This window comes from Lissotriton helveticus, chromosome 8, assembly GCF_964261635.1.
Source record: "Lissotriton helveticus chromosome 8, aLisHel1.1, whole genome shotgun sequence".
NCBI lineage: Eukaryota > Metazoa > Chordata > Amphibia > Caudata > Salamandridae > Lissotriton > Lissotriton helveticus.
Window position 1 is genome coordinate 746786755 of NC_136069.1, and position 25691 is coordinate 746812445.

The window sequence follows — 25691 nt, forward strand, 5'->3', positions numbered from 1 at the left end:
AGTGGGCTAAAGAACGGTGATGGATTAAACCCAGATCTGTTGACAGAGTGTGAGTGTTTGATTGGTTCAGATGCTCTGTCCATCACCACTCCCTTTTGTACCGCTTTGTTTGCCATAAGTTGGCAGGGTATGCTCAGACGTGAGTGCCTTGCTCACTTTGCCACTGGATTCAAGCAAACCTGGGTAAAGACGGCTGAAATGCCAGAAACCGGTCCTAGGAAGCTTGTTTCCGGTCCAGGGAAGGCATGGCTTGGCAGTTCGAGCTGGACTTTTCCCATGAGGCACAGGGTCAGGCTGATTTGCATATGGCCATGTCTGAACTGGGGTGGCATAGTGAGCTAAAGAACGGTGATGGATTAAACCCAGATCTGTTGACAGGGTGTGAGTGTTTGAGTGATTCAGATGCTCCGTCCATCACCACCCCCTTTTGTACCGCTTTGTTCGCCATAAGTTGGCAGGGTATGCTCAGACGTGAGTCCCTTGCTCACTTTGCCACTGGATTCAAGCAAGCCTGGCTGAAGACGGCTGAAATGCCAAAAACCGGTCCTAGTAAGCTTGTTTCCGGTCCAGGGAATGCATGGCTTGGCAGTTCGGGCTGGACTGTTCCCATGAGGCACAGGTTCAGACTGGTTTGCATATGGCCATGTCTGAACTGGGGTGGCAGAGTGGGCTAAAGAAAGGTGATGGATTAAACCCAGATGTGTTGACAAGGTGTGAGTGTTTGATTGGTTCAGATGCTCAGTCCATCACCACCCCCTTTTGTATCGCTTTGTTTCCCATAAGTTGGCAGGGTATGCTCAGACGTGAGTCCCTTGATCACTTTGCCACTGGATTCAAGCAAGCCTGGCTGAAGACGGCTGAAATGCCAGAAACCGGTCCTAGGAAGCTTGTTTCCGGTCCAGGGAAGGCATGGCTTGGCAGTTCGGGCTGGACTGTTCCCATGAGGCACAGGGTCAGACTGATTTGCATATGGCCATGTCTGAACTGGGGTGGCAGAGTGGGCTAAAGAACGGTGATGGATTAAACCCAGATCTGTTGACAGGGTGTGAGTGTTTGATTGGTTCAGATGCTCCGTCCATCACTACCCCCTTTTGTATCGCTTTGAATATTTCTAGGCACCTTTGATTAAAAACTTTAAAAAACTCAAATCTCTTGTCCCCCTTAACCTATTTTCATAATCTTTGTATCTGGCTGTTTATGAAAAAATTGGTTTTTTGTTGACTCGAGTGTGAGCCCTGGCCAAGTAACAGCTGCAATCCCTGGCAGTGTGAAGCACAAAAAGTCACTAAATTAATCTGTGCTTAATCCTGGGTAGCATGCACACAAAAAGCGGTAAGGGTTAACTTAGAGGCAATTTGTAAAGTATTTATGCAGCACACAAACAGTAATAAAAGGGAAACACAACACAAGAAAAATCTCACATCAATTTAGAAAAGTAGAGTCATTTTTAATAAATTATTTGACACCAAAAGGACAAACATCCAATCAGTAGAACCGGTGTTGTGAATGTTTAAAGTTTTTAATAAAAACTAACACTCTGAAAATCAAAGCACCACCCATTGACATTGAGTTCGGAATATATGGCTTACCACAATGGAGCGTGGGTCGGGTACAAAAAGTAGATTTGGCCTGGTCGGCATTGATCTTCGGACTTAGATGAATTTTCAAGAACAATTTTCTGAGAAAGTAAAGTTCAGTAGGGCAAGGCTGCAGGTGGTGTCCGAGGAGGGAGTGTTGTCATGGGAGAGCCACTGGATGAAGTTGCGGTGAAAATTTCTACGTTTAGACTTCACTTTTTTGGAAGTCGAAAATCTCCAGTGGTATGAGGCAGGAGACTGTAGCCGAAGACAGTTCCAGGAGCTCAGAGACCCATTTGGCTAAGGACAACTGAAAATGATTTGTTGCTGTGGAGAAGAATGTAGCGGGAGTAGCCGTAAATTCTGGCCAACCAGTGATACACCTTGACTGGATCAACGAGTAGATTGGTCCCGGTCTTCCCTCGGTTCTCAGAGCAGTATTGAACTAAAAATCTGCTAAGTCCCAAGTTTTGGATTTTGGCTACCTGGGCACCTTTAGTACCACAACTAAGGGTGCAGGACTGGGGGACATCAATTGGGGGTTGAGGACTCACTCAAGCTTGCCCCAGGTGCGATTTGAAGATGGTGGGAGAATGTTATGTCCCTGTGGCTCTGAACAGGAGGCCAGAAAACTAGCCCTCGGAATCACTCCAGTAGTTTTGGGTACAGGTGAAGAAGCAGGGTTCAAATAGAAGGGCTGGCTTCTGAGGGTTCAAGGCTGGCACCAGGCAGCAAAACAGTCATTTCAGGTGCAGCAGAGCAGTCTAGTGGAGTACACAGCAGTCCACAGTAGCAGACTGTCCTCTGACAGTCCTTCCACAGGACCCGAAATTGAACTGACGAGTGTGTCTGAGGGCCCTATTTTTTATATCTGGTGTCTTCTTTGAAGTTGGAAAAGTTTCCAGAGGTTTCTCTTTGGAGTGCCTGGAATTCACTAACCCTTGTGACCTGGCTTCAAGCTGGCTGCAGAGAGAATGTTGAGGTGACAAGCCCACTTTGTGTGAAGGCATAGCACAGCCCATTCATTTGCAAACGAGGCTTTGCCCAGCCTTGACTGTTTAACCTGCCAGCAGATGGCCAATTGGGCACACCTTATCTCCTCTATTGTGTGACTGTCTGGGAGGAATTCACAAAGTCTAACTGCTAGAGAAACCCAGTCATGTGACCCAGGGGAGGTTGCACGCACCACATGGCTAGGGGCAGGAAAATGCCAGATTTCAAAAAGTGGCATTTTCAAAATTGTAATTTAAAATCTGACTTTACCATTACAGATGATTACTAATTACGATTTTATAGATACCAAACATGAATTGCAGATCCGTCCCCAAGCAAAAGGTACCACGTATTAAATGTAACAGGGCAACCCAATGTTATACTATGTGATAGATAGACCTCACAGTACAGAAAATTGAATTTAGGAGTTTGCCACTACCAGGGAATTTAAAATTTAAAAGTACATGTCCAACCTTTGAATTACAATGCACCCTGCCCCATGGGCTGCCTATGCCTACCTTGGAGGAGACTTATATGCAATAAAAGGGGATTTTAAGGCTTGGCAAGGGGGTTATATTAACAAATTGAATTGGCAGTTTAAAACTACTACATTCAGTCTGCAATGACAGACATGTTTAAAGGGGCTACTTAAGTGGGTGGTACAATATGTGCTGTGGGTCCACTAGTAGTATTCAATGTACAAGCCCTGGGTGTATGGTAGACCACTCTACAAGAGACATACAAGTAAATTAAATATGGCAATCAGGTATTAAATATCTTTAGGGGAGTGAGCACAAGTACTTTAGCACTGGTCAGCAGTGGTAAAGTGCACAGAGTCTTAAGGCCAACAAAATCAAATTCAACAGAAAGTGGAGCTTGGGGTTGGCTCTGCAGAAAGGGCCAGGTCCAACATGACACCCATCCAGCCTAAACCCATGGGAGACTAATCAGCACCTTGCTGGGCTTCCATGTTGAAGCGATAGAACATAGGCAACGGCCCACTACAGCAAAGGCACTTGTTAGTTTTACTCCATACTGAATTCAGTTTGATTCATCTCTCCACAGTGTCCTGAGCAATTAAACTGACCCATGAGGAAACTTCCTCCTCATCTGTGGACTCTATATGTGTAGCACCTAACCTTACCTTGCTCACAGGTGCATCCCAGTAGGCAGACAGTACCACCATGGCCAACAAGGTGATGTGGCCCACTCCACCTCATTGGATCAGACTTCTGTTCCCAGCGCAAAGAGATCAGACAGCTGTCAGTGTCAAGAGCGAGGCCACAGACCATTCAGGGACCTCTGAGGTTTCTTAGAGTCAGGGGCAACAGCCCTAAGTGTTAGTGACTCTTCTTCTACTCTCCTTCCCATCAGTCATGTGGTGATAGCTGAGACTGGTCCCTCAGCCCAGTATGATTGGTACCCTGAGGCAGAGCAAGTGTCAGGGGTGAGTCTTTCCTCCCCTTGCCCCTCAATCTGGGCCTGTGTATCCTTTTTTTGGGAGCGGTACACCCAGAATTCTCAGCTTTCTGGCCACCCTGTGTCAGAAGCAGTACCTGTATCCTTCTGAATCCGTAGGAGCGGATGACCCAGGACCTTGCGTTGAATAATTCCCAATTCCCAAACACTCCTGCACCCGGATTTCTCCAAGCTCAGAAATGGAAGGGAAAGGGGAAGTGGATAACAAACAAGAGAGACTGCCACACTGGTCTTCTTCAGCCTTTTCTGGTGTTCAATTCACGGATGAAGACCTGAAACATTAGCACAACATTACTACAGTTCTCAGATAAAAACGTGGCTTTACTCTAATATCTCTTCTATCCTCTATTTGACTAATACCTGTTACAGTGTGGAATTTAGCCTCTCTCTCAAGATAGATAGCACTGGTAGGCTGTTTTTCTGTGCTTAGTATTAGTACTTTCTTAAGTAGACTTGAAGTTCTGCAAAGTCTTTTTAGATGGTAAATGACAGTATTTAATATGCATATTGTAATACCCCCATTTACTTGATGAAATATGCTGCTCTCGCTATGAGGGAGCAAAGTCACTGAAAATAGTTCAAAATGCAGTTCTGCTTCTTTAATAATACAAGCTGAGGGACAGCTGCTCCTCACAGAAGAATTATGACTGCTCAGATGTAACGCTGCCTGACTAAATGAAGAAGAACGACAGATACTCTTACCGCCGGTCTTCACACATCAAGCGGGAACTCACTGGACTCACAGGCTGAGAATCTCCATAAACGAACCTTCTCCACAGGAAATAACAAATTGCCGCTGCCAACTCTGTCACACTCCACGAATACACCAGCGGAGCTGTGACTGATGAAGGAACGGCTACCAAATGCAGGCGCTGACTATCCCCACTCAGCAGAGATGCTAATGCGGAGCTGCGGGTGTTAGACTGCGAAGTTCAAAAGCCGATGCTGAGATGTCGCGCTCACAGGACACATGTGAAGAGCAGCGACGGAAAGGCCAACAGTTACAAGCCTCTCCGAACTAAGTCTCTAGACAGGAAAGGCTAAATACACCAATGCGGAAGACTGTAGACTTAAAAACTGAATAAACTGACGGGCGCTAAAGGCAACGTCCGACTGCTCTAAAATGACCGTTGAAGTGCGCCGTTCACAGCGAGCGAGCGCGTGAAATGGCGGACATCCAGAGGGCAACTAGAACGCTAACCCCTTGGGCAAACTGGCACAATCAGGAAGTGAAACACCCCCATACCGCTGACTGTTGTTTAATGCCTGTCTCTGCACTAAACCCCAAATCGGAAACTGTAGTGAGGGATTATCATGGATCTTGAAGATAGGACTTGGGACGGTTCTGACAGTACCCCCCACCAAAACCCCCTCTCTGGGCTTCTGTGGATGTGTCTTATGAAATTCTGAGACCAATCGGGGAGCATGAACATTGTCACTGGGCTCCCAAGACCGATCCTCAGGTCCATAACCCTTCCAATCCACTAAATAATAGATCTTTCCTTTCTTACTCTTAGAGTCTAAAATCCTCTTGACTTCAAATTCTTCAGTGGATTGTACTAGAATTGGAGCTGGGGGCTGACTTTGTCTAAAATTGGGTGGGTTTCTTTTAAGCAAAGAGACATGAAAGGTTGGGTGAATTTTTAATGACTTAGGTAGCGCTACTCTTACACTAACTGGATTCACCATCTTGATCACTGGATATGGACCCACAAATCTCGGCTGGAACTTCCGATTCCCCCTCAATCGCATATGTCGAGTGGAAATCCATACCTCATCCCCAGGCTCATAAATGGGACTTTGTCTTCGCTTCTTGTCTGCCTGAACCTTATAGGCCTCCTTGGCCTTACAGAGGTTAGCAGAAGCTGTCCGATATGCCCTGTGCAAATGGTGAATAACCTCCTCAGCTGCTGGTACATCTACCTCCACCCTCCCCACCAGCATATTAGGGTGACGACCTGAATTCAAAAAGAATGGGGAAAAACCAGTGGCAGAATGGACTGAATTGTTATAGGCAAACTCCGCAGTACTCAACAAAGAAGGCCAATCTCCTTCCTGATCCATCAAGTACATGCGTAGATATTGTTCTAAATCTTGATTGACTCTTTCCGTCTGTCCATCGGTCTCTGGATGATAGCTGGTGGACAGGCGAGAGTCAATTCCCAGACCCTTTAGAAAGGATTTCCAGAAGCGGGAAACAAATTGCGAACCCCGATCTGAAATGACCACCTTGGGAATTCCGTGTAATTTGACTATGTGTTCAACAAAAAGAGTTGCCAACTGAGAAGCTGTGGGGAGTGTCTGTAAAGGAATGAAATGACTCATTTTGGAAAACTGATCCACCACCACCCATATCACTGAATAACCTTGACTGGAAGGCAGGTCCACAATGAAATCCATGGAGATTGTGTGCCAGGGGGAAGGAGCTACAGGCAAGGGCATGAGGAGACCCTGTGGGGATTGTCTAAGACTCTTACCCTTAACACACTGCTCACAAGTGGCGATGTACTGTCTCACCCGAGAGTCCATGTCAAACCAAATGAATGTTCTCTTGATCAAATCCAAAGTCTTCTTGACTCCTTTATGACCAGCCAACTGATGATCATGAAATTGCTGAATGATCTCTTGCTGAATTTCGTCACTGGGCACAAACAGTTTCCCTTGTAAAAAAGGTTTCCCATTCTTCACCTCTCGATCAGATCCTTCCAAAACCCAGTTTGAAAACTCCTTCTTGGCAAATTCTTCTTGAATCTGATTTTCAAACTTGTCCTCAACCGTGACTGCAACAATCTTTTCCTCTGGAATAATTAGGCCCTCTACTGGAGTTTCCACTTCTTCACCCAGACTCAAACGAGAGAGTGCATCCGCCTTACCATTTGCAGCTCCAGGCTTATAAGTCAGGACGAAATCGTAATCTGCAAAAAAGAGAGACCACCGCAGTTGTCTAGGCGTGAGTGTTCGGGCAGACTTTAAGAATTGCAAATTTCGATGATCAGTGAAGACTGTGATCTTTTGTCTTGCACCAAACAGATAATGTCTCCATACCTTAAAAGCTTCCTTAACTGCCAAAAGTTCCTTATCTGCTATGGAGTAATTTACTTCTGCAGGCGACAATTTCCGAGAATGATAGGCCACTGGATGGAGCTGACCTGTGTCCTTCTGACGTTGAGACAAGACCCCCCCAATAGCCAAATTGGAGGCATCAGCTTCGATGAAAAAGGGATCCTTCAAATTTGGATGTTGTAGAACTGGAGCTGTAATAAAGGCTTCTTTTAGAAGCTGAAAAGCCTTCTCCGCTTCTATTCCCCAAGTGAATCGAACATCTTTCTTGAGTAGTTGGGTGATAGGACTAACCTTTTCTGAAAAATTCTGAATGAAGCGCCGATAAAAATTGGCAAATCCCAAAAAACTTTGTATCTCCTTGACAGATCTTGGAGCAGGCCAATCCTTAATTGCCTGAAGCTTAGAGTTATCCATGGAAACTCCCTCTGGAGATAAAATGAAACCCAAAAACTCTACTCTGGACGAATGAAAAACACACTTCTCCAATTTCACAAACAGATGGTTCTCCAGCAGGCGCTCCAAAATTGCTCGCACATGGAAAACGTGCTCTTCTAGGCTGTTTGAAAAAATGAGTATATCATCAATGTATACCACTGCACATCGATCTAAAAACTCTCGCAGCACATCATTCACGAAATGCTGAAAGGCTGCAGGGGCGTTACATAATCCAAAAGGCATCACCTGATATTCAAACAACCCTAGTCTGGTTCGAAATGCAGTCTTCCACTCCTCTCCTTCTGCCATTCGCACCAAATGGTAGGCCCCTCGTAAATCCAATTTGGTATAAATTGCTGCATCCTTGACCTGATCAAGGAGTTCGGAAATCAGAGGTAAGGGATAGCGATTCTTTTTTGTGACTAAGTTCAATGCTTTATAGTCTATGCAAGTCCTCAAGGTTCCATCCTTCTTTGGAATAAAAAATAAAGGTGAAGAAACTGGGGATTGGGACGGGCGTATGAATCCAGAGGCCAAACTTTGCTCAATGTACTCCTTTAAATGGATGTTCTCAGGTTCTGACAAGGCATAAATTCGACTGCAAGGCAAAGAGGCTCCAGGCTCAAGTTCTATCCGACAATCGTACTCTCGATGAGGTGGCAACTTTCGAGCTTCTTTTTCGTTAAAGACTTCCTTTAAATCGCGATATTCCTCTGGAACTTCCGGAACGTCCAAGGCACAAATGATCTGAGTTTGATTTACCAAGTTAGATGACAGGGTGGATTTTGAGGCCTTAAGCTGAGACTGGAAGCAATGCTCATGACAAAAATCCGAGTTCATTTCCACAGTGCGTCTTGCCCAATCAATTTGTGGGTTATGCTCAGTGAGCCAGGGCAACCCGAGAATGAGCTGAAACTGCGGGGCGTCTATGAGATTGAAATGAATTTGACTCCGATGTTCTCCCGGACCCAACACAGTTATGACTTCTGTATCGAAAACGATTGGTCCTGAAGATAAATTGGTGCCATCCACCGCTCGAACAGGCTCTGGTCTCAATTTCTTTTCGAACTGTATTCCTAAATTTTTTGCAAACTGAATGTCACAAAAGTTCCCAGTTGCACCTGAGTCTATCATAACAGATACTTCTTCGATTCGAGTTTCTCCAAAAAGGATTCGACTAGATATGATCAAATGTGGGGCTGCCGACTGCAGAGTATTTGCCAAAAATTGTGGTTCTGGAGTTGTCTCTCCACTCGCTTCCACCAGTGCAACTCCGTCTACTGGTGGAGCCTGTCTTTTACCCATGGACTGACCTTTGGTTTCTTTGGGCATTCCTTAACAAAATGGCCCGACTGACCACAATACATACACAATCGTCCAACACGACGCTTTTCTCTTTCTTCTTTAGTAAGAGGACCTCGAATTGCTCCCACTTGCATTGGTTCTTCACTAACATGAGCTTCTTGATTCTTAACTGGTTCAGTCCTGATCTGATCAAACCTTGGTGGGAAAATTCGAACATCTCTTCGCCGTTCACTACGTCGTTCTGCTTGCCGTTGGTCAATCTGCAAAACTAAATCGATCAGTTCGGATACATCCGTGGGTCTCTTTGGAATCTGGGCCAACCCATCCTTAAGCTCATCTTTTAATCCTCTGTAAAAAATTGCAGCTCTCTTAGCCTCAGGCCAACTTGTTTCTACGATCAATTTGTTGAATTGCGCTAAATATGCCACCAAATCCCTGTTCCCCTGTTTTAGGTCCAAAAGCTCATTGTCTGTTGTTTGGGAAATGGTTCTTCTATCGAAAATGCGCAAGAACTCAGCCTTAAAATCTTCAAATTTGTAGAGCACCGGATCATTACAAGCTACTAGTGGTAAAGACCACGCTGCCGCATCGCCACTCAGGTAAGACAGCACAAACGCCACTTTGGACTGATCCTCCCTAAACAGGATGGGCTTACAGAGGAAATGTAAGGAACACTGTGTGAGAAAGATCTGTGCCTTATGGGGATCTCCTTGAAATCGCTCGGGAGGGGCCAATGGAATAGTAGGAGACATAGCATGTACTACCTGTGTGGTGAGATCAGAGGAAGAAGATGAAGATGGCGCGAAAGTGGGGGACTTAATACTCCCGAAATTTGGACTGGGACTCTCGGACAGCTCATCTATCCTCCTACGCAAATAACCAGCTTCCTGATTAGATTTCCTAACTTCCTCCCTGGTCTCACTTAATTGTTTTTGTAATCCCTCTAACACTGAAGCCAAAGCCTTGAGGTCTAGTCCTTCAGCCATCACGCTCAGACGGAAGGTAAGCGAGGCACTTCAATCTGTCAGAAGCAGTACCTGTATCCTTCTGAATCCGTAGGAGCGGATGACCCAGGACCTTGCGTTGAATAATTCCCAATTCCCAAACACTCCTGCACCCGGATTTCTCCAAGCTCAGAAATGGAAGGGAAAGGGGAAGTGGATAACAAACAAGAGAGACTGCCACACTGGTCTTCTTCAGCCTTTTCTGGTGTTCAATTCACGGATGAAGACCTGAAACATTAGCACAACATTACTACAGTTCTCAGATAAAAACGTGGCTTTACTCTAATATCTCTTCTATCCTCTATTTGACTAATACCTGTTACAGTGTGGAATTTAGCCTCTCTCTCAAGATAGATAGCACTGGTAGGCTGTTTTTCTGTGCTTAGTATTAGTACTTTCTTAAGTAGACTTGAAGTTCTGCAAAGTCTTTTTAGATGGTAAATGACAGTATTTAATATGCATATTGTAATACCCCCATTTACTTGATGAAATATGCTGCTCTCGCTATGAGGGAGCAAAGTCACTGAAAATAGTTCAAAATGCAGTTCTGCTTCTTTAATAATACAAGCTGAGGGACAGCTGCTCCTCACAGAAGAATTATGACTGCTCAGATGTAACGCTGCTTGACTAAATGAAGAAGAACGACAGATACTCTTACCGCCGGTCTTCACACATCAAGCGGGAACTCACTGGACTCACAGGCTGAGAATCTCCATAAACGAACCTTCTCCACAGGAAATAACAAATTGCCGCTGCCAACTCTGTCACACTCCACGAATACACCAGCGGAGCTGTGACTGATGAAGGAACGGCTACCAAATGCAGGCGCTGACTATCCCCACTCAGCAGAGATGCTAATGCGGAGCTGCGGGTGTTAGACTGCGAAGTTCAAAAGCCGATGCTGAGATGTCGCGCTCACAGGACACATGTGAAGAGCAGCGACGGAAAGGCCAACAGTTACAAGCCTCTCCGAACTAAGTCTCTAGACAGGAAAGGCTAAATACACCAATGCGGAAGACTGTAGACTTAAAAACTGAATAAACTGACGGGCGCTAAAGGCAACGTCCGACTGCTCTAAAATGACCGTTGAAGTGCGCCGTTCACAGCGAGCGAGCGCGTGAAATGGCGGACATCCAGAGGGCAACTAGAACGCTAACCCCTTGGGCAAACTGGCACAATCAGGAAGTGAAACACCCCCATACCGCTGACTGTTGTTTAATGCCTGTCTCTGCACTAAACCCCAAATCGGAAACTGTAGTGAGGGATTATCATGGATCTTGAAGATAGGACTTGGGACGGTTCTGACACCCTGGGCATCCAACCTTTCCAGTTCCGTGGACATCGTGCCAACCCGTTTCCCAGAAGACAGTCTATGGGCAACCGGTGACTAACTGTGACCCTTCTCTGGGTTACCTCTTCGCCCCACTCCAGGGATACTAGGGCCATGGGGCAGAAAAGGACCTGCCAATGGGCCTGGGTTATCCTACTTACATGGTCTGACTGTCCCTGGTGCCCATCAAAGCAGTGACAGGGACCCCATTCCCCTTGACCTGGTGGAAGTGATGACCCCACCTCAAGGATCACACGTCTACTCTCTGAGTCTATCTCCCAGCTAAGAGAGATTAGGGTATGTTCTGTTACCTGCCCTGTGGGACTTCTCTATCTAAGTCTACATTGTCCACTTCTGTTCCCACTAGTGGGTTGTTTCTTGATACAAACCAGGTCCCCTTTCTAACATTCAGAGCACCGCGGTTCAAACTGGGATGCCAGGAGCTTCCACCCACCAGAACCTCTCCTCCTGTCCTTGGAAAGGGTATGCGAACCGTTTCCTGGGACCTGTCTGTGTCACTGTGGACTTCTCCCTCACTCTAATGGGGTGAACCTGAAGTACCCCTCTCAGGGTCACTCCCAGGTACCTTCTCAGACACTTTTATACTTGATCCCAGGAAACTGCCTCCTTGGCAAGTTTCCTGGGGTCAGTGAGCTTGTAACCAATCAGTTGTTGGAATAGCATAGCAGAACAATGACTGAATGTGTGCTCTCTTGCAACTAAATTGCACAGCCCTTGATAAGTGTTTATCTCACAGCCCTTCACCCAACCATCCAGCGCCTTGCAAAAGAAGCCTACAGAATCCACCCAAGACTGGTTTGGGAGTTTATGGCTGGCCCTGAATCTCCGATGTGCCTCTCAGGGGTTAGCCCAAACTTAGCAACAATAATTACTTTCATAGGGGCATACTTTGTCTGGTCACCCACCTCAAATGTGATGTATGTACCTCCTCACTGTGAGAAAACTGGTGTTGCCCCCCATTCCATAGCAAATCTAGCAGTAGGGTATTCCGTTCTGGTGTATCCAAAAAAGTAGGTTCACAAAGTAATACAATTGTGACAGAATTGTGATCTTAGACAGGGCAATTCTGGCCATAATAGGCAACTATAAGGATCATCGTGAGACTTTCACACTGCTCTTCAATGCCCACATGATGCCTCCCAAGATTCCATCCCTGACCTGTTCTCAGGACACCCCCGCGCCGCACGGCCGCCAGCTGTGTGTGTGCCCCCTCGTGTGCCGCCTGCCCCGCTCTCCGTTTCCCGCCGCCGTCCTCGCGGCCACGCCCCCTTTTTTCATCTCCTTCCCGCTCCCGCCTCCCAGCTGCTCCTCCCTCCCACTTGTCCTTAAATGGCGACCGCACGGCGCAGGTGAGTGTGACCTGTTCTCAGGACACCCCCGCGCGGCATGGCCGCCAGCTGTGTGTGTGCCCCCTCGTGTGCCCTAGCTGCTGCTCGCATCCTCGTTGTGACATTCTGCCTGCCTCCCTAGCTGCCGCCTCACTGCACTGTCCCCCAGCTGTGTCTCTTAGAAATCTGTGTTAGAACTTGTAATATTTGTGCTTATTCCTGTTTGTAATTGATGTAGTTGTGCCTGTGCCCGTTCTGCCGCCTGCCCCGCTCTCCGTTTCCTGCCGCCATCCTCGCGGCCACGCCCCCTTTTTTCGTCTCCTCCCCGCTCCCGCCTCCCAGCTGCTCCTCCCTCCCACTTAGCCTTAAATGGCGACCTTACAGACGCGCAGCGGTCATGCGCAGGGGGTGTGCCGATTGTGCGGCGAAGGCACGCCAAAGGCAAGCCCGTCTGCGCCCGTCCGTGCCTGGACCGCGCCCAGCGCCAGGACCCCTGGCCCCCACCAATGCAAGACGACCCGACAGACCTACAACGCCGCCGCTCTCAACGCACTCAATGTCGGCCGGAACCCCGCCTGCTGCCGGGCCACCCCGAAACGCACCCACGGACCCTTCACCTGCAAGACCTGCAAGTTCACCTGCCTCCGAACCTGCACCGCACCCGCCAAGCCAAGCACCAGCAGCAACCACCTCAAGTGCATCCTGCTCAACACCCCCTCCGTCCACAGACACGCCGTGGAACTCTGGAACCTCCTCAACACAACATCACCAGACATCGCCTTCCTCGCGGAAACCTGGATGAACGTCTCCTCAGCCCCCGACATCGCCATCGCCATCCCGGACGGGTACAAGATCAGGCGGGACCGCGTCAACCAGACCGGAGGAGGCATCGCCATCGTCCACAAGAACACCATCCGCATCACGACCGACTCCGACGACACCTTCGCCGCCGCCGAGCACCTCCACTTCCAGATACACACTGACCCAAAGACGACCCTCAGAGGCACCCTCGTCTACAGACCCCGGGACCACGCACACAAGTCAGCGAAGACATCACGGACTTCATCAGCCCGCACGCCCTCCCCTCCACTGACTACATCCTCCTAGGGGACCTCAACTTCCACCTGGAGAACAACAAGGACCGCAACACCGCCGCCCTGCTGGACAACCTCGCCAACCTCGGACTCAAGCAACGGGTCAACACCCCCACCCACTACGCAGGCCACACGCTTGATCCCGTCTTTTCATCCAGCAAGCACATCACCTTCAGCCACTCCACCGGACTCCACTGGACCGATCACAGCTGCGTCCACTTCAGCTTCAGAAGAACCACGACCCACCACCACCCGCAACAGGTTCCTCACAGGAGCTGGAGCAAGATCACCACCGACCAGCTCACCACTTCCCTCAGCCAGAACCCACCCGCCAACACAACGGACCCCAACGAAGCAGCCCGCAACTTCACGCAGTGGCTGACCACCTGCGCCGACGACCTCGCACCACTGAAGAACCCTCCCAGCAGACCCAGAAGCAAGAAGGCCTCCTGGTTCACCGACGAACTCAAGGACTCCAAGAAGACCTGCTCCTCGACAAGACCACTGACAACATGACCGCCCTCAAGCACGCCACCCGCAAGCACCACCAGCTTATCCGCACCACCAAGAAGAAATCACTGAAGGAACGACTGGACAACAACGCCCACGACAGCAAGGAACTCTTCAGCATCGTCAAGGAGTTCTCCAACCCTAGCACCGGCAACAACGACATCACTCCTTCACAAGATCTCTTGCCTCGTTCTTCCACCGCAAGTTCGCCGACATCCACAACAGCTTCGGCGCACCATCCATGCACCCAACCGTCGAACCAACGCCCCCCACCACCAGCCTCCGCACCTGGACCACGGTGACCACAAAGGCACAGCCCGCACGATGAACACCATCCACTCCGGATCTCCAACCGACCCCTGCCCCCACCACGTCATCAACAAGGCCGACTCCACCATCGCACCCCAACTCCGGAACATCATCAACACCTCCTTCAACACCGCCACCTTCCCGGAGAGCTGGAAGCATGCCGAGCTCAGCGCCCTACTGAAGAAACCAACAGCGGACCCCACCGACCTCAAGAACTTCCGCCCCATCTCGTTCCTCCCTTTTCCTGCCACAGTCATCGAGAAGATCGTCAACAGACAGCTTGCCGCCTTCCTCGAGAGGAACGGATCCCTCGACCCCTCGCAGTCCGGTTTCAGAGCCAACCACAGCACCGAGACCGCCCTCATCGCAGCCACCGACGACATCCGAGCCCTGCTCGACAACGGGGAAACAGCGGCACTCATCCTCCTGGACCTCTCTGCAGCGTTCGACACTGTCTGCCACCGCACCCTAGTTCAACGCCTCAGCAACATCGGCATCCAAGAGAAGGCACTGGAGTGGATCATCTCGTTCCTCGCCGGAAGAACACAGAGAGTCCGCCTCCCCCCCGTTTAGATCCGAGGCCACCGAAGTCATCTGCGGCGTACCGCAAGGATCATCACTCAGCCCCACCCTCTTCAACGTCTACATGAGACCACTTGCTGCCATCGCACGCCAACACAACCTCAACATCATCTCCTACGCCGACGACACCCAGCTGATCCTCTCCCTCACCAGAGACCCCGACACCGCCAGAACCAGCCTACACGAAGGGATGAAAGACGTCGCCGAGTGGATGAAGAACAGCCGCCTGAAACTGAACTCAGACAAGACGGAAGTCCTCATCCTGGGACCATCGCCCTCCGCCTGGGACGACTCCTGGTGGCCCCCCGCCCTGGGCACCGCTCCAAAGCCAACAGACCACGCACGCAACCTGGGCTTCATCCTGGACTTCTCCCTCTTGATGACCAGACAAGTCAACGCCGTCTCCTCATCATGCTTTCACACCCTTCGCATGCTCCGCAAGATCTTCCGATGGATCCCGACCGAAACCAGGAAGACGGTCACCCAGGCACTCGTCACCAGCCGACTGGACTACGGAAACACCCTCTACGCCGGAACCACAGCCAGGCTACAGAAAAGACTCCAACGCATCCAGAACGCCTCCGCCCGACTCATCCTGGACATCCCCCTACGCAGCCACATCTCCGGCCACCTGAGGGACCTGCACTGGCTCCCCATCAACAAGAGGATCACGTTCAGGCTCCTCACCCACGCACACAAGTCTCTCCACGACCTGGGCCCCAAGTACCTCAACGACCTGCCTGACCTTCTACATGCCCACCCGCCAGCTACGATCTACTAGCCTCGCCCTCGCCACCGTACCACGCATCCAAAGAGCCACCGCCGGAGGCAGATCCTTCTCCTACCTGGCGGCCAAGACATGGAACTCCCTCCCCATCCACCTTCGGCTGACCCGGGACCATCTCGCCTTCAGAAGACAACTCAAGACCTGGCTGTTCGAGCAGTAGCGGACCCCTTCCCCCAAGCGCCTTGAGACCCATCCGGGTGAGTAGTGCGCTATACAAGTGTTATGATTGATTGATTGATTGATTGACATCCACCTCAGAGTGGTATATTTTAACTCCCAGATATTTAAAAGCCTGTAGCTCCCATTTAACGCCAAATCATGAGCCCATTCACTCACGATTCCTCATTCCGGGGGACACAGGAAGGCACATGATATACTCCAATTAGTGCACAAGCCAGAGACCTTTTTCCAAGTCACCCAACATCTGTACACTCCAGAAGACCCCTGTTTCTGCATCTCAAAGATATAGGTGCATTTCACATGCATAAAGCAAAATGATATGCTCAACCTCCCATGGGGATTCCCTTTCCTCTCCGCTGTGCTTATATCAAACTTGTTAACTGCTCAATCCCCAAGGCAAAAAGCACCGGAGAGAGGAGGCAGCCCTGTTGTGTCTCCTTGTGTATCTCAAACACCTCAGCTATCCACCAGCCAGATTGAACCGTACCTCTAGCATCTGTATTTAGTAGGCAACCCACGTATCCCAAATCGGTTCCAGGTTCATGCGCCTTATCAACTCTCAAATATGTCCAGTGTATGTGTCAATTTATTTACTAATCCATAGATAGGACCAATGCATTGGGGTGATTTCGTACTGGGTTCTCGTCAAGGACCCGAACAGTCAACTGATGCTGGAAGAGGTGCTGCATTGGAGGATACAACTGTGCTCATCACAATACACCAATACAATTCTTTTTTAACACTTTATTCATCATTTTATTACATGCCTATTACTTACAGCAGTACGTCAGTATACATAACTTCAATATCTAAGATATCATCAAAGTGCCAATCTATGTGCTCAGCAGCGGTACAATTGGTATTGCGTTCATTATCTCTGTCAAGCAGTCCACCCAGCAGTGCAGAGTCTGTTTTTTTCTCCTTGTGATGCCAAGTAGGCACTCACACAACAGACCATCTGCCCGACTCTGCCCTCTCCCCCCACTCCTGCGTCTATAATACTTCCTGGTTCGGCATCACTGTACACCGTGCTCACTGGCTACTTTCATATTGCACCCTGTTACTCAAGTAGGCTCTCAATCATTGCCAGATATCCTTAGGCCTTAGGCCTAGATGTGATAGGTTGCAGTGTACCATAGAGTTCAGTATTGGTGTCAGAATACATTAAACAGTGAAGTCATTGTTCAAGTGTTGGGGTGCTTTTGTGGCCCCAATGGAGTGCCAGCTCTCTCTTAGCGAGGAGCAGCGCTGTACCAAACATACCCATGCATCGCTTTCGGAATGTCCACAATGTAGCCCAATAGCGCCATTAGTGGAGATGTACTAATTTGGAGACCTTTCATTTCCACTCTATCAGAAGGCAGCCCCGCTGGCAACAACCCCTGTAGGGGCACTGGGGCTGCTAGGTCCACCTCTGGTCTTGTCTATGGCAGTCTTGCATCCGGATGGTACCAGTGCCATGCATAACTGCACTGTGCTACTAAGTAATATACCTGCATGTTGGGGACTCCAACCCCCCCCCTTTTCAAATGGTAGCGTTAAGGTATCCCATCCAATACGTGGGTGCCACCCTCCCCATACCAAGTGTGTCAAGTGTGTATGCAACTGGGCAAAGAAAGAGTTGGTGAGTGGTATGGAAATGATGTGAAAAAGATAAAGTAATTTGGGTAGGACAACCATTTTAGTTATGGAAAACCTCCTGGCCATTGAGAGGAATAGTCCAATCCAGCAGTTGATTTTGTGTATGTGATTTTTTTTCTGGAGCTTGAACAATTTCAGCAGTTTATGTCAAGCTTTGAATACTCTGAACCTTATTGCTAACTTGTCTGCAGTCAGCTGAATTGTGGGGTTCACTCCCAGGAATTCAATTTTGAGTTGCAGGAATCTTTCTGCCCTAGCCATAAACCCATTTGGTGTTCATATTCTCTTTTGACTGAAATTGAGCCTGTCTTGGTTCTTTAGGGGATCGCCTACTTTTTTTCCATCCATATGTATACTCTACTGCTGGAAATCTGCCTATTCTGCATGGTCAGCTCCGATTTTATACATTTTCTGGACCCTGTTTTGCTTTACATAGGCCTCTGTGCATTTTGCCCCTGCTAAACAGGAGTAAAGTGTATGTACTTCCCCTTTGAACATGTCAACATTGGCTTTAACCTGATTGTCACAATTAACTTTCCTTCAAGTCCTTAGGATATGGTGCAGAAATGCAACCAAAGCAGACAGAGTTCAATGCCACCTGTGGACTGAAGCACCTATTGTGCCATCCACTACAACATTAGGTAAACATGGCTTCAGGCTGACCTAGTCTAGCCTAACAGTAGTAGCTTGAACCCTGATGTACAGTAGGAAAACAAATATTTTAAACAATAAATAAGTCACCCTTAAGTTCATCTTAATGCCCCCAGGTAGGGGCATAGTGAGAGTGAAAAATGTGTGATATTTGACATGGCATTGCTTCCAGTGACTCTGCTCAAACTGACATTTTCACTGGTCAGGCTGTAGCTGGCAAAAGGGAAAATTACAGATTATACACTTTATAACTTTTTACCTATACCAGCTACAGACTCAACTTTTACACTAATGTGTATATTTAATGAAAATTCAACCTAATTGTGAAGGTGGAGTTTAATGTACTATTTGGGAATTGTAACTTTTAGAAAGTTACCCTAACTGTAGCCGCTGCAGGCTATTTGCATGTGCTGCAGAAACTACCCAGCTGTACTTAGCTTGAATGATTTGTAACAGATATGTAAAAAGTGCACTGAGAGCAGAGACACTGACATGTGTTTGGCGAGGTTTTTTCTTTCCCATGCAGGAAGAGCAGTATGGGTGGACCCGTGAATTTAATTAATTTCAAAGGAGCCCGCCCTGTCACAAGCAAAAGTTAGTTGACACTTGGAAAAGGTCAGCACTTGTTCCCATAGGCAGGCTAGCATCACGCCAGTCAGAGCAAAGCTAACCTGCAACTGATTTGAGTGACCACAGAGGGGACTATACATTATCTTGGACACACCTCTGGGTGGGCATACAGGTGCTGTACAAGGTTTTTTCCCATCTTGAATGCTGAAAGTGTGATTTTTGCAGAAAGGCTTAAAGGAGCTACTGAGGAAGTGGATGGGATTGCCCCTGGGTACTTTTACTGCATTGATTAGGTGGTACCCACTAGTCACCCCACCTATTAGCTGTTGCCAGGCATAATTGTGGCATCACCGGGAACCCTCATCAAAACACTTTGTGGACCTGCAGAAAATCAGAAGAGGATTGGACTTTTTGTTTTTGACTTGAAAGGACCCCTGAAGGGACCCCTTTGTAGTCAGGACAAAGAGGTGGACTCCACAGGCCAGCTGACTGGCCTCCTGTGTGGCCACAGGGATACAAGAAGCTGCAAGAGGCATATTTCCTTACGTGCCAACTGGACCTGGGCTGGACTTTGCTGTTGGTCTCCACCTGACACACTGAGAAACCCTATAGGCCTCCCCCTGAAGACCAGAGGGTCTTAGAAGAAAGTTTGGAAGCTATTGACAACTTTGCCTCCAGAGCTACATGGGAACCCGTACTAAAAAAGTATCCAATTGGCAGTTCGACATCATGGAACTGAATTTCAGCTTTGACCCGATCAAGGCTCGCAATAAATCCCATTCTGTGTTGGAGCTTAGAAGATTTACAGTGTGAAATTCCAAAGTTCCAGGGATCCTGAGAGGCCAACTTACTTAAAGTATCGGGTGTTCAGTTTCCCAGCGGCAGCTGCAATTTCAACAGTGCCCCACTCAGGGACTATTTTTCTTCTCAAAAGTGGCGAAGTCTCTTTCTGCGATGGGACTTAGAGGAAATGTCAACCCTTTTCTTAAAAAAAAACAACAATGTCACTTTCTGAAGTGGGACATGGAAAGTTTCTGGAAATTGTTCACTTCCAGACTTTTCACCGCAACTGATTGGTGTATGCAACTTCTACCTGAAATCGTGCCTAGGTGTCGGTCTTCTGCTTCCATTGACTATCAAAGGCGCTTTGTGCTTTTTGTCTCAATTTCCACTTAAAACTTTAAAAATACATATCTCCAGTTCCTGTCATTGGATTTTTTAAAATTGTGTTGGTATTTAGTTTTTTCCATTTTCTAATTCAGTTTGGGATTTTTATTATTGGGCATTTTGACTTTCTGCTCTGTGCTATAGCTACTGAGGTTTGAGATCAGGGTAATTTAGCGACTTTAAGGGTCCACCTTGACATGGGTTGTGATTATTTCTTGAAGTAGGTAGTCACCCACCCCAAATAATAATTCAATTTCTTACATGGGTTGTCATATAGTTATGCTTTGCTTATATGCTGTGTTAAGTTAGCATGAGCTTATTAGGAGTTTAAACGCCATTTTACCTTTTTGCTGCTTCTGCACACGACACATAACTGTTATTATAGCTTTGAGCCTAGTAGAGTGTTTTGATTCACACACGAATAATATGTTGTTACTCTGATATCAGCTTTGCTTAGTGAGCCGTGTCTGTACAGTGAGTGCTGAAGCGTTCAATGATATCTCGACACAGTTGTTGTGAGGTCTGATCTTCGCACTTTCCTAGACATAACATACATGCTGCTGCGGACAAAATCAGGCTTTAGGCGCGTTTTATATTGCATTGCACAGAGCATACAAACACACTTGATGGTGCTTCGCATGCAGAGAGCTGGTGGAAGATGATGTGATCCCTTACCATTAGGATCTGAGGTATGGGCCCGCCCTGCTAAAACCCAAAGAGACCTTCTTAGATATAATATAATATAATATACTAACTATAATATAATATACTAGCTGGGGAGGGTGAGAATTAGGTGTTGTTTAACCCTATTCGTTTTAGCATTCTAACATGCTTTCACCTTTTATATTCTATGGACTAGTAACTATGCTGATTACTTTAATACTTATAATATGTTTGCTTGTATTATCTAAGATACTGCGTTTGAGAACAATGCATTAGTAAATAAACATTTTAAATATGCACGCGTCCTCTTTTACTCCTTGTACTGGATTGAAATGATTGTTTAATGAAAGAGTGTTCATGTGTTCCACGTCACCTGAGGTATTCTAAGTCCATGTTCTAGTTTGTCTAAGCATTGGGAGTTTGTAATGACCAATGAGGCACTGTTGCTAGTCTGGTAGGGGATTTTGGGTGGTACTAAGGTGAGTTTTGGCATACCCTAACTCACCGAGGTTCCAAGACTCTATGCACAGTTCTGTAGGAGAACGGAATCCCTGCAACATGGCGCCCAACGTTTTGGTGGTCTTATTACATGACGCTTGAGTAGTACATCGTTCAGTTCTTAACCCCTTCACTATTGTTTCCGGATACGGTGGTGTTGGACAAAACCTACCTATTTTTTTAATAGGTCTTTTCAAGCTTGTGTCCTGCTTTGGAAGCAGTTACGAAAGCCAGTGTACCTAATTCTAAAGCTTTGCACCCTCGGTGGATACAATGGGCAGCATCATTGACATCTCCAGATGTCATGTTTTTTTTTTATGCCTCCTTGAGGTCGCAGGAGTTTTTGCAATATTAATTCGTTCATCCTGCACCTTTGGCTATGCGACCTTAGGAGGATTTCCATTGCATCATATAAACTGATGGTTCGGCGCAGGTTTCGCATGGTTCTAAACACGCCTACGTTTCCGCATGCACCATTGTGGTCGGTGCCATGGTGAACGATTAGTTCAAGTCCAGTTCCATGCACACGCAGACTCTAGGGGACTTCACCGCACAATTGGCAGAGCTTCGTGCTCTGATGCTTGCATTAGAGTACGCTGATCCTAGTGTGACGACTCTTATTTTAAGTGATTCTTACTACTGTGTCCAGTCTTACAATGAAAACTTGTTCTTTTGGATTCAGAATGATTTCCTTGATTCCAAGGGTAGCGCAATAAAACATAAAATGATCTGGGTCCGAGTGGCTGAGCTTAAAGAGCAGTTGCCAGTCGTGTTTGTAATTCATACTCTCGGTCATCAGCGCGTGGGAGTCCACGCTGTTGGCAACTCGCTAGCTGATGAAGAAGCGAAATCTGCGGTATCGACATATTTGATTGCAGCAGTTACACGGTCCAAAAGTAAGATTGATGATGATATCTTGGCAGCTATTGCTGCGACTGAGAAGGGAGGTAAATATCCTAAGGGGTTCCCTTCGAAGTACACATACCACTTAAGTCCCGATAAGGTTCCTTATGTGAAAATTCCTGACGTTGGGGAGAGTTTGATTCCCAACTCGGATCGCAGACATACATTGATCACAGCGGCACATGAAGGTGTTGCGTCTGCGCATGCGGGCGTTTCTGCCACTGTGTCTCAATTACAACAGCGTTTTTGGTGGCGGGGACTGTACAAATAGATGCGCGATTATGTCCTTCATTGCGATATTTGCCAGCAGATTAAGCCTTCTACTGCTGCGCGTCCGCCCAAAACACAGTTGTTCATTTCTAATAAACCACTTGGTTGTGTTTATTTAGATCACTGCGGTCCTTTTTCTTCTGATACTGCATATAAGTATGTCTTAGTCGCAGTTGATTCATGCACACGCTTTGTATGGGTGTGGCCGCAGCGCTTATTCATGGACTGTCATAAGGGATTTGCGTGTCTTTGTGGGGATTTCTGCCTGTGGTACCTTCCATTCAGATCAGGGTCCTGCTTTCGCCTCTAAGGCGTATAAGGATGCCATGGCTTCGTTGGGGGGTCCAAGTCAAGTTTTCGTCTCCATACAGGCCTGAGGGCAACAGTGTAGTGGAACGAATGAACCGTGACTTAAAGCAATCATTGACAGCTCGAGTTATAGGCACTGGCAGGAACTGGCTGGCCCATCCCAATGGCGTGCAGCGTGCTCTTAATAATCTCCCTGGAAGGTCTCTGGGTGGGCGGACCCCATACGAAATGCTCTTTGGAATCAAGATGTATGTACCGGACCGTGACGGTCTAGACTCGGTGGCTGACGCTACCTCCTTTGACGTAGATAAACATTGCAATGTTTTACAGACTCTACAAAAGACAAGAGACAGTCTTGCAAAGGTACATTTGCCGTCCACTTCGGATGATGTGTTGCAGATCCCGGTAGTTGGCTGGCTACCCCAAGTCGGAGAATTGGTTCGGGAGAAGATCGAAAACAAGAAAGAATTTGGTCCCTCATACAGAGCTCCAGTTCCTGTGCTTAGTGTGAAGGGCTCAAGAACAGTCATTTTACCACCATTACCAGGCTGTAAGGAAAACAGGTATATCTCCATTGACAATGTCAAGATACAAAGAGTGGCCGATTGTTCTTAGTATGACACCGGCAGTCTCCTGTCCTTCAATGATGAGAAATTCTGTATTGGCCACTTCTTCGAATCCAGAGCCGGAGGTGGCCCTCGAGATGCCTGCTATTTCTAGTCCTTTATTGAGTACATTGCCTGGTACTCAGCTTGATGAAACTGACTACACTTACCCAACTGACTTATCGATGCCTGATTTGCAAACACGTTTGACCACAGAATCCAGATTTTCATTTGACACTGTTTCACACACATCAGGGAAGCCCTCACGAATTGCAGTCTATACAAGTCTATTTAAAAAAAAATTTGATTCCCCCTTGGACATATATTTGTCTGGAGCTTTTTTCAATTTACCTTTTCATGTCAATTGGTTTTGTGTTTTATTTTTTTTGATTCATCAATGGACACTATGTCGAAGAGAGAACTTGCATTCGACATCTCAATGGAACATTGGCACCCCTTTCCTCATCACATTCTGCCCACAGACTGAAGAGAGACTTGGCATTTGTTAACATCACTGCTTGGCCTGTCCTGGATGGGATTGTATGGGATGCTGTTAAATTTCAAATACATGGCCCCACTGAAGTCATTAATGTCCCTAATGTGCTTAGAGTTAACATGGGGGATGTAGTTAAACAAAACATACGTTCTGATGATTGGGATGTTCAGGCCGTAGAGACATTGTTTTCTGATTTGAAATATTATGCTGCCTTTGATGCTGAAGATTTATATTTAGAATCTGGTAATTATGTGATTTGTTTTGTTTCCAACATTTTGGCAACCACTACCTACATAAAAGTAATTCCAGAAGGAGTGCTGTCAATTATACACAGTGGGAGCATTGCCCAGCTCCTTTAAAAGGCAGTTCAAGTACCTTTTTGAAAAAGTACACTTATTTTACAGACTTTAATGAGACCAATCCCACTTCATTTTATTTTAAAATGACAGAAAAGTCCATGTCCAAAGTTAGACTTACCGATACTAAATTATTGTACTCGAAGTCCTTTCTAGACCAGCTAGCTGTTGGAGGCTACCAGTTTTGGAAGGAAACAGTTGACCTTAAATCAGTTTGGGGTTCTAAAAGTTGGCAGGTACAAGGCACAGAGGCTTTGCACCGTGCATGTCTCATCCCAAATCATATGTTGTTTGTGAGTTCTACCATTTCGCAGACAACGTGCTTTGGATTGGCTACTTCTAAAAAATTAAATACTCCTTCCTTCCCTGGTTTGGAGGAATATACAGGTTGGGGTGATGCTACAAAATTTTCGATCAGGGAGTTGCAAACTCTAATGCTAAATTCGTCCTTTAACATATCCAGTTTGGACCCCAAAGGTTGGCTGCTGTGGCACAGAAGTGCTGACTCGTGCCAACATCGATTTCTGGGTTTAGCTGATGGCTTTACACAAGTCAGGGTCGATCCCCGTTTTGAGAATGACCATTCTGTGACCACTTATTCAGTAGGCAAATTATGTCAGAATTGGCTCAAACATTCTACCTTGGCGTTGGTTAAACTGCATTTATCTAAACTGACAGATGATGTTGATTTAAATGATTTCATTAAAGGCCCGGCTATAGGTAGATCTAAAAGATGGATATATGCGGTTTATAATGAAATCTGGAAAACATCACAGATTGAAGCGGCTACCCGCCTTAGGGCTATTGATCAAGCTAATTTAGAAAAAATGCTTGCTGTTGCGGATAATAGCATTAACACACTTTCTTCCCGCATTTACACATTAGATAACACTGTGTCATCTGTTGTTGATATTGTGCAAGATGAAGTGTCTGTATTATACCATGGTCAAAATCAGTTGCGTTCAATTATGCAGTTTGCGTGGACCCTGCAGACGCTTAAGGCCCGTAGAGTGCCTTGGAATTACATGAATATCTCCTCACTCTTCGCACCGTTTAATTTAACTGACAAGCAGCGTTTGCTTTCCATGAGAGATGCATCATTTTCCATGTTACACATTGAACGATTGGAGTCTTTACCATTTTCTGTGGCAGAGGCCACTGCTGCAACGTGGCTTATCCACGGATTAATTACTTTACTGTTCGCTCTTTTTAAATTTACAAATTGTATGAAATATTTTGCCATTGGTAGATACGAGCCTCTTTTTACATACAGACGCCTTAGGGAAGGAAAGGAAGTTTATCTAAAAGGTGAAGAGTGCACGGAAACACCAGATCACTCATTAATGTGTAGATATATTCAATTACACGGCTCTTGTAATCAAGAACAGCCTAATTTAGCCTGTGTTTTGAAAGGTACCCCCGTTCCCGCAATCGTCCCCACGTTTACTTTACTGGCAAACGGCAGTTATTTACTTTTAAATCATGAGGATTGCTGTGGGTTAATAAAATGCATTGCTTATGTGGTTACAGTCAGTGAACAGGTGGTTTTCTGTAAAAATGTTTTG

General features: G+C 47.0%; 1 protein-coding gene across 3 annotated transcripts in view; it reads right to left on the bottom strand.

Annotated features, from left to right (window-relative positions):
* The window catches only part of LOC144772900 (interleukin-5 receptor subunit alpha-like), a 367784-nt gene that overhangs the window by 304128 nt on the left and 37965 nt on the right, over nt 1-25691 (bottom strand). The gene's annotated exons all lie outside the window — the stretch shown is intronic.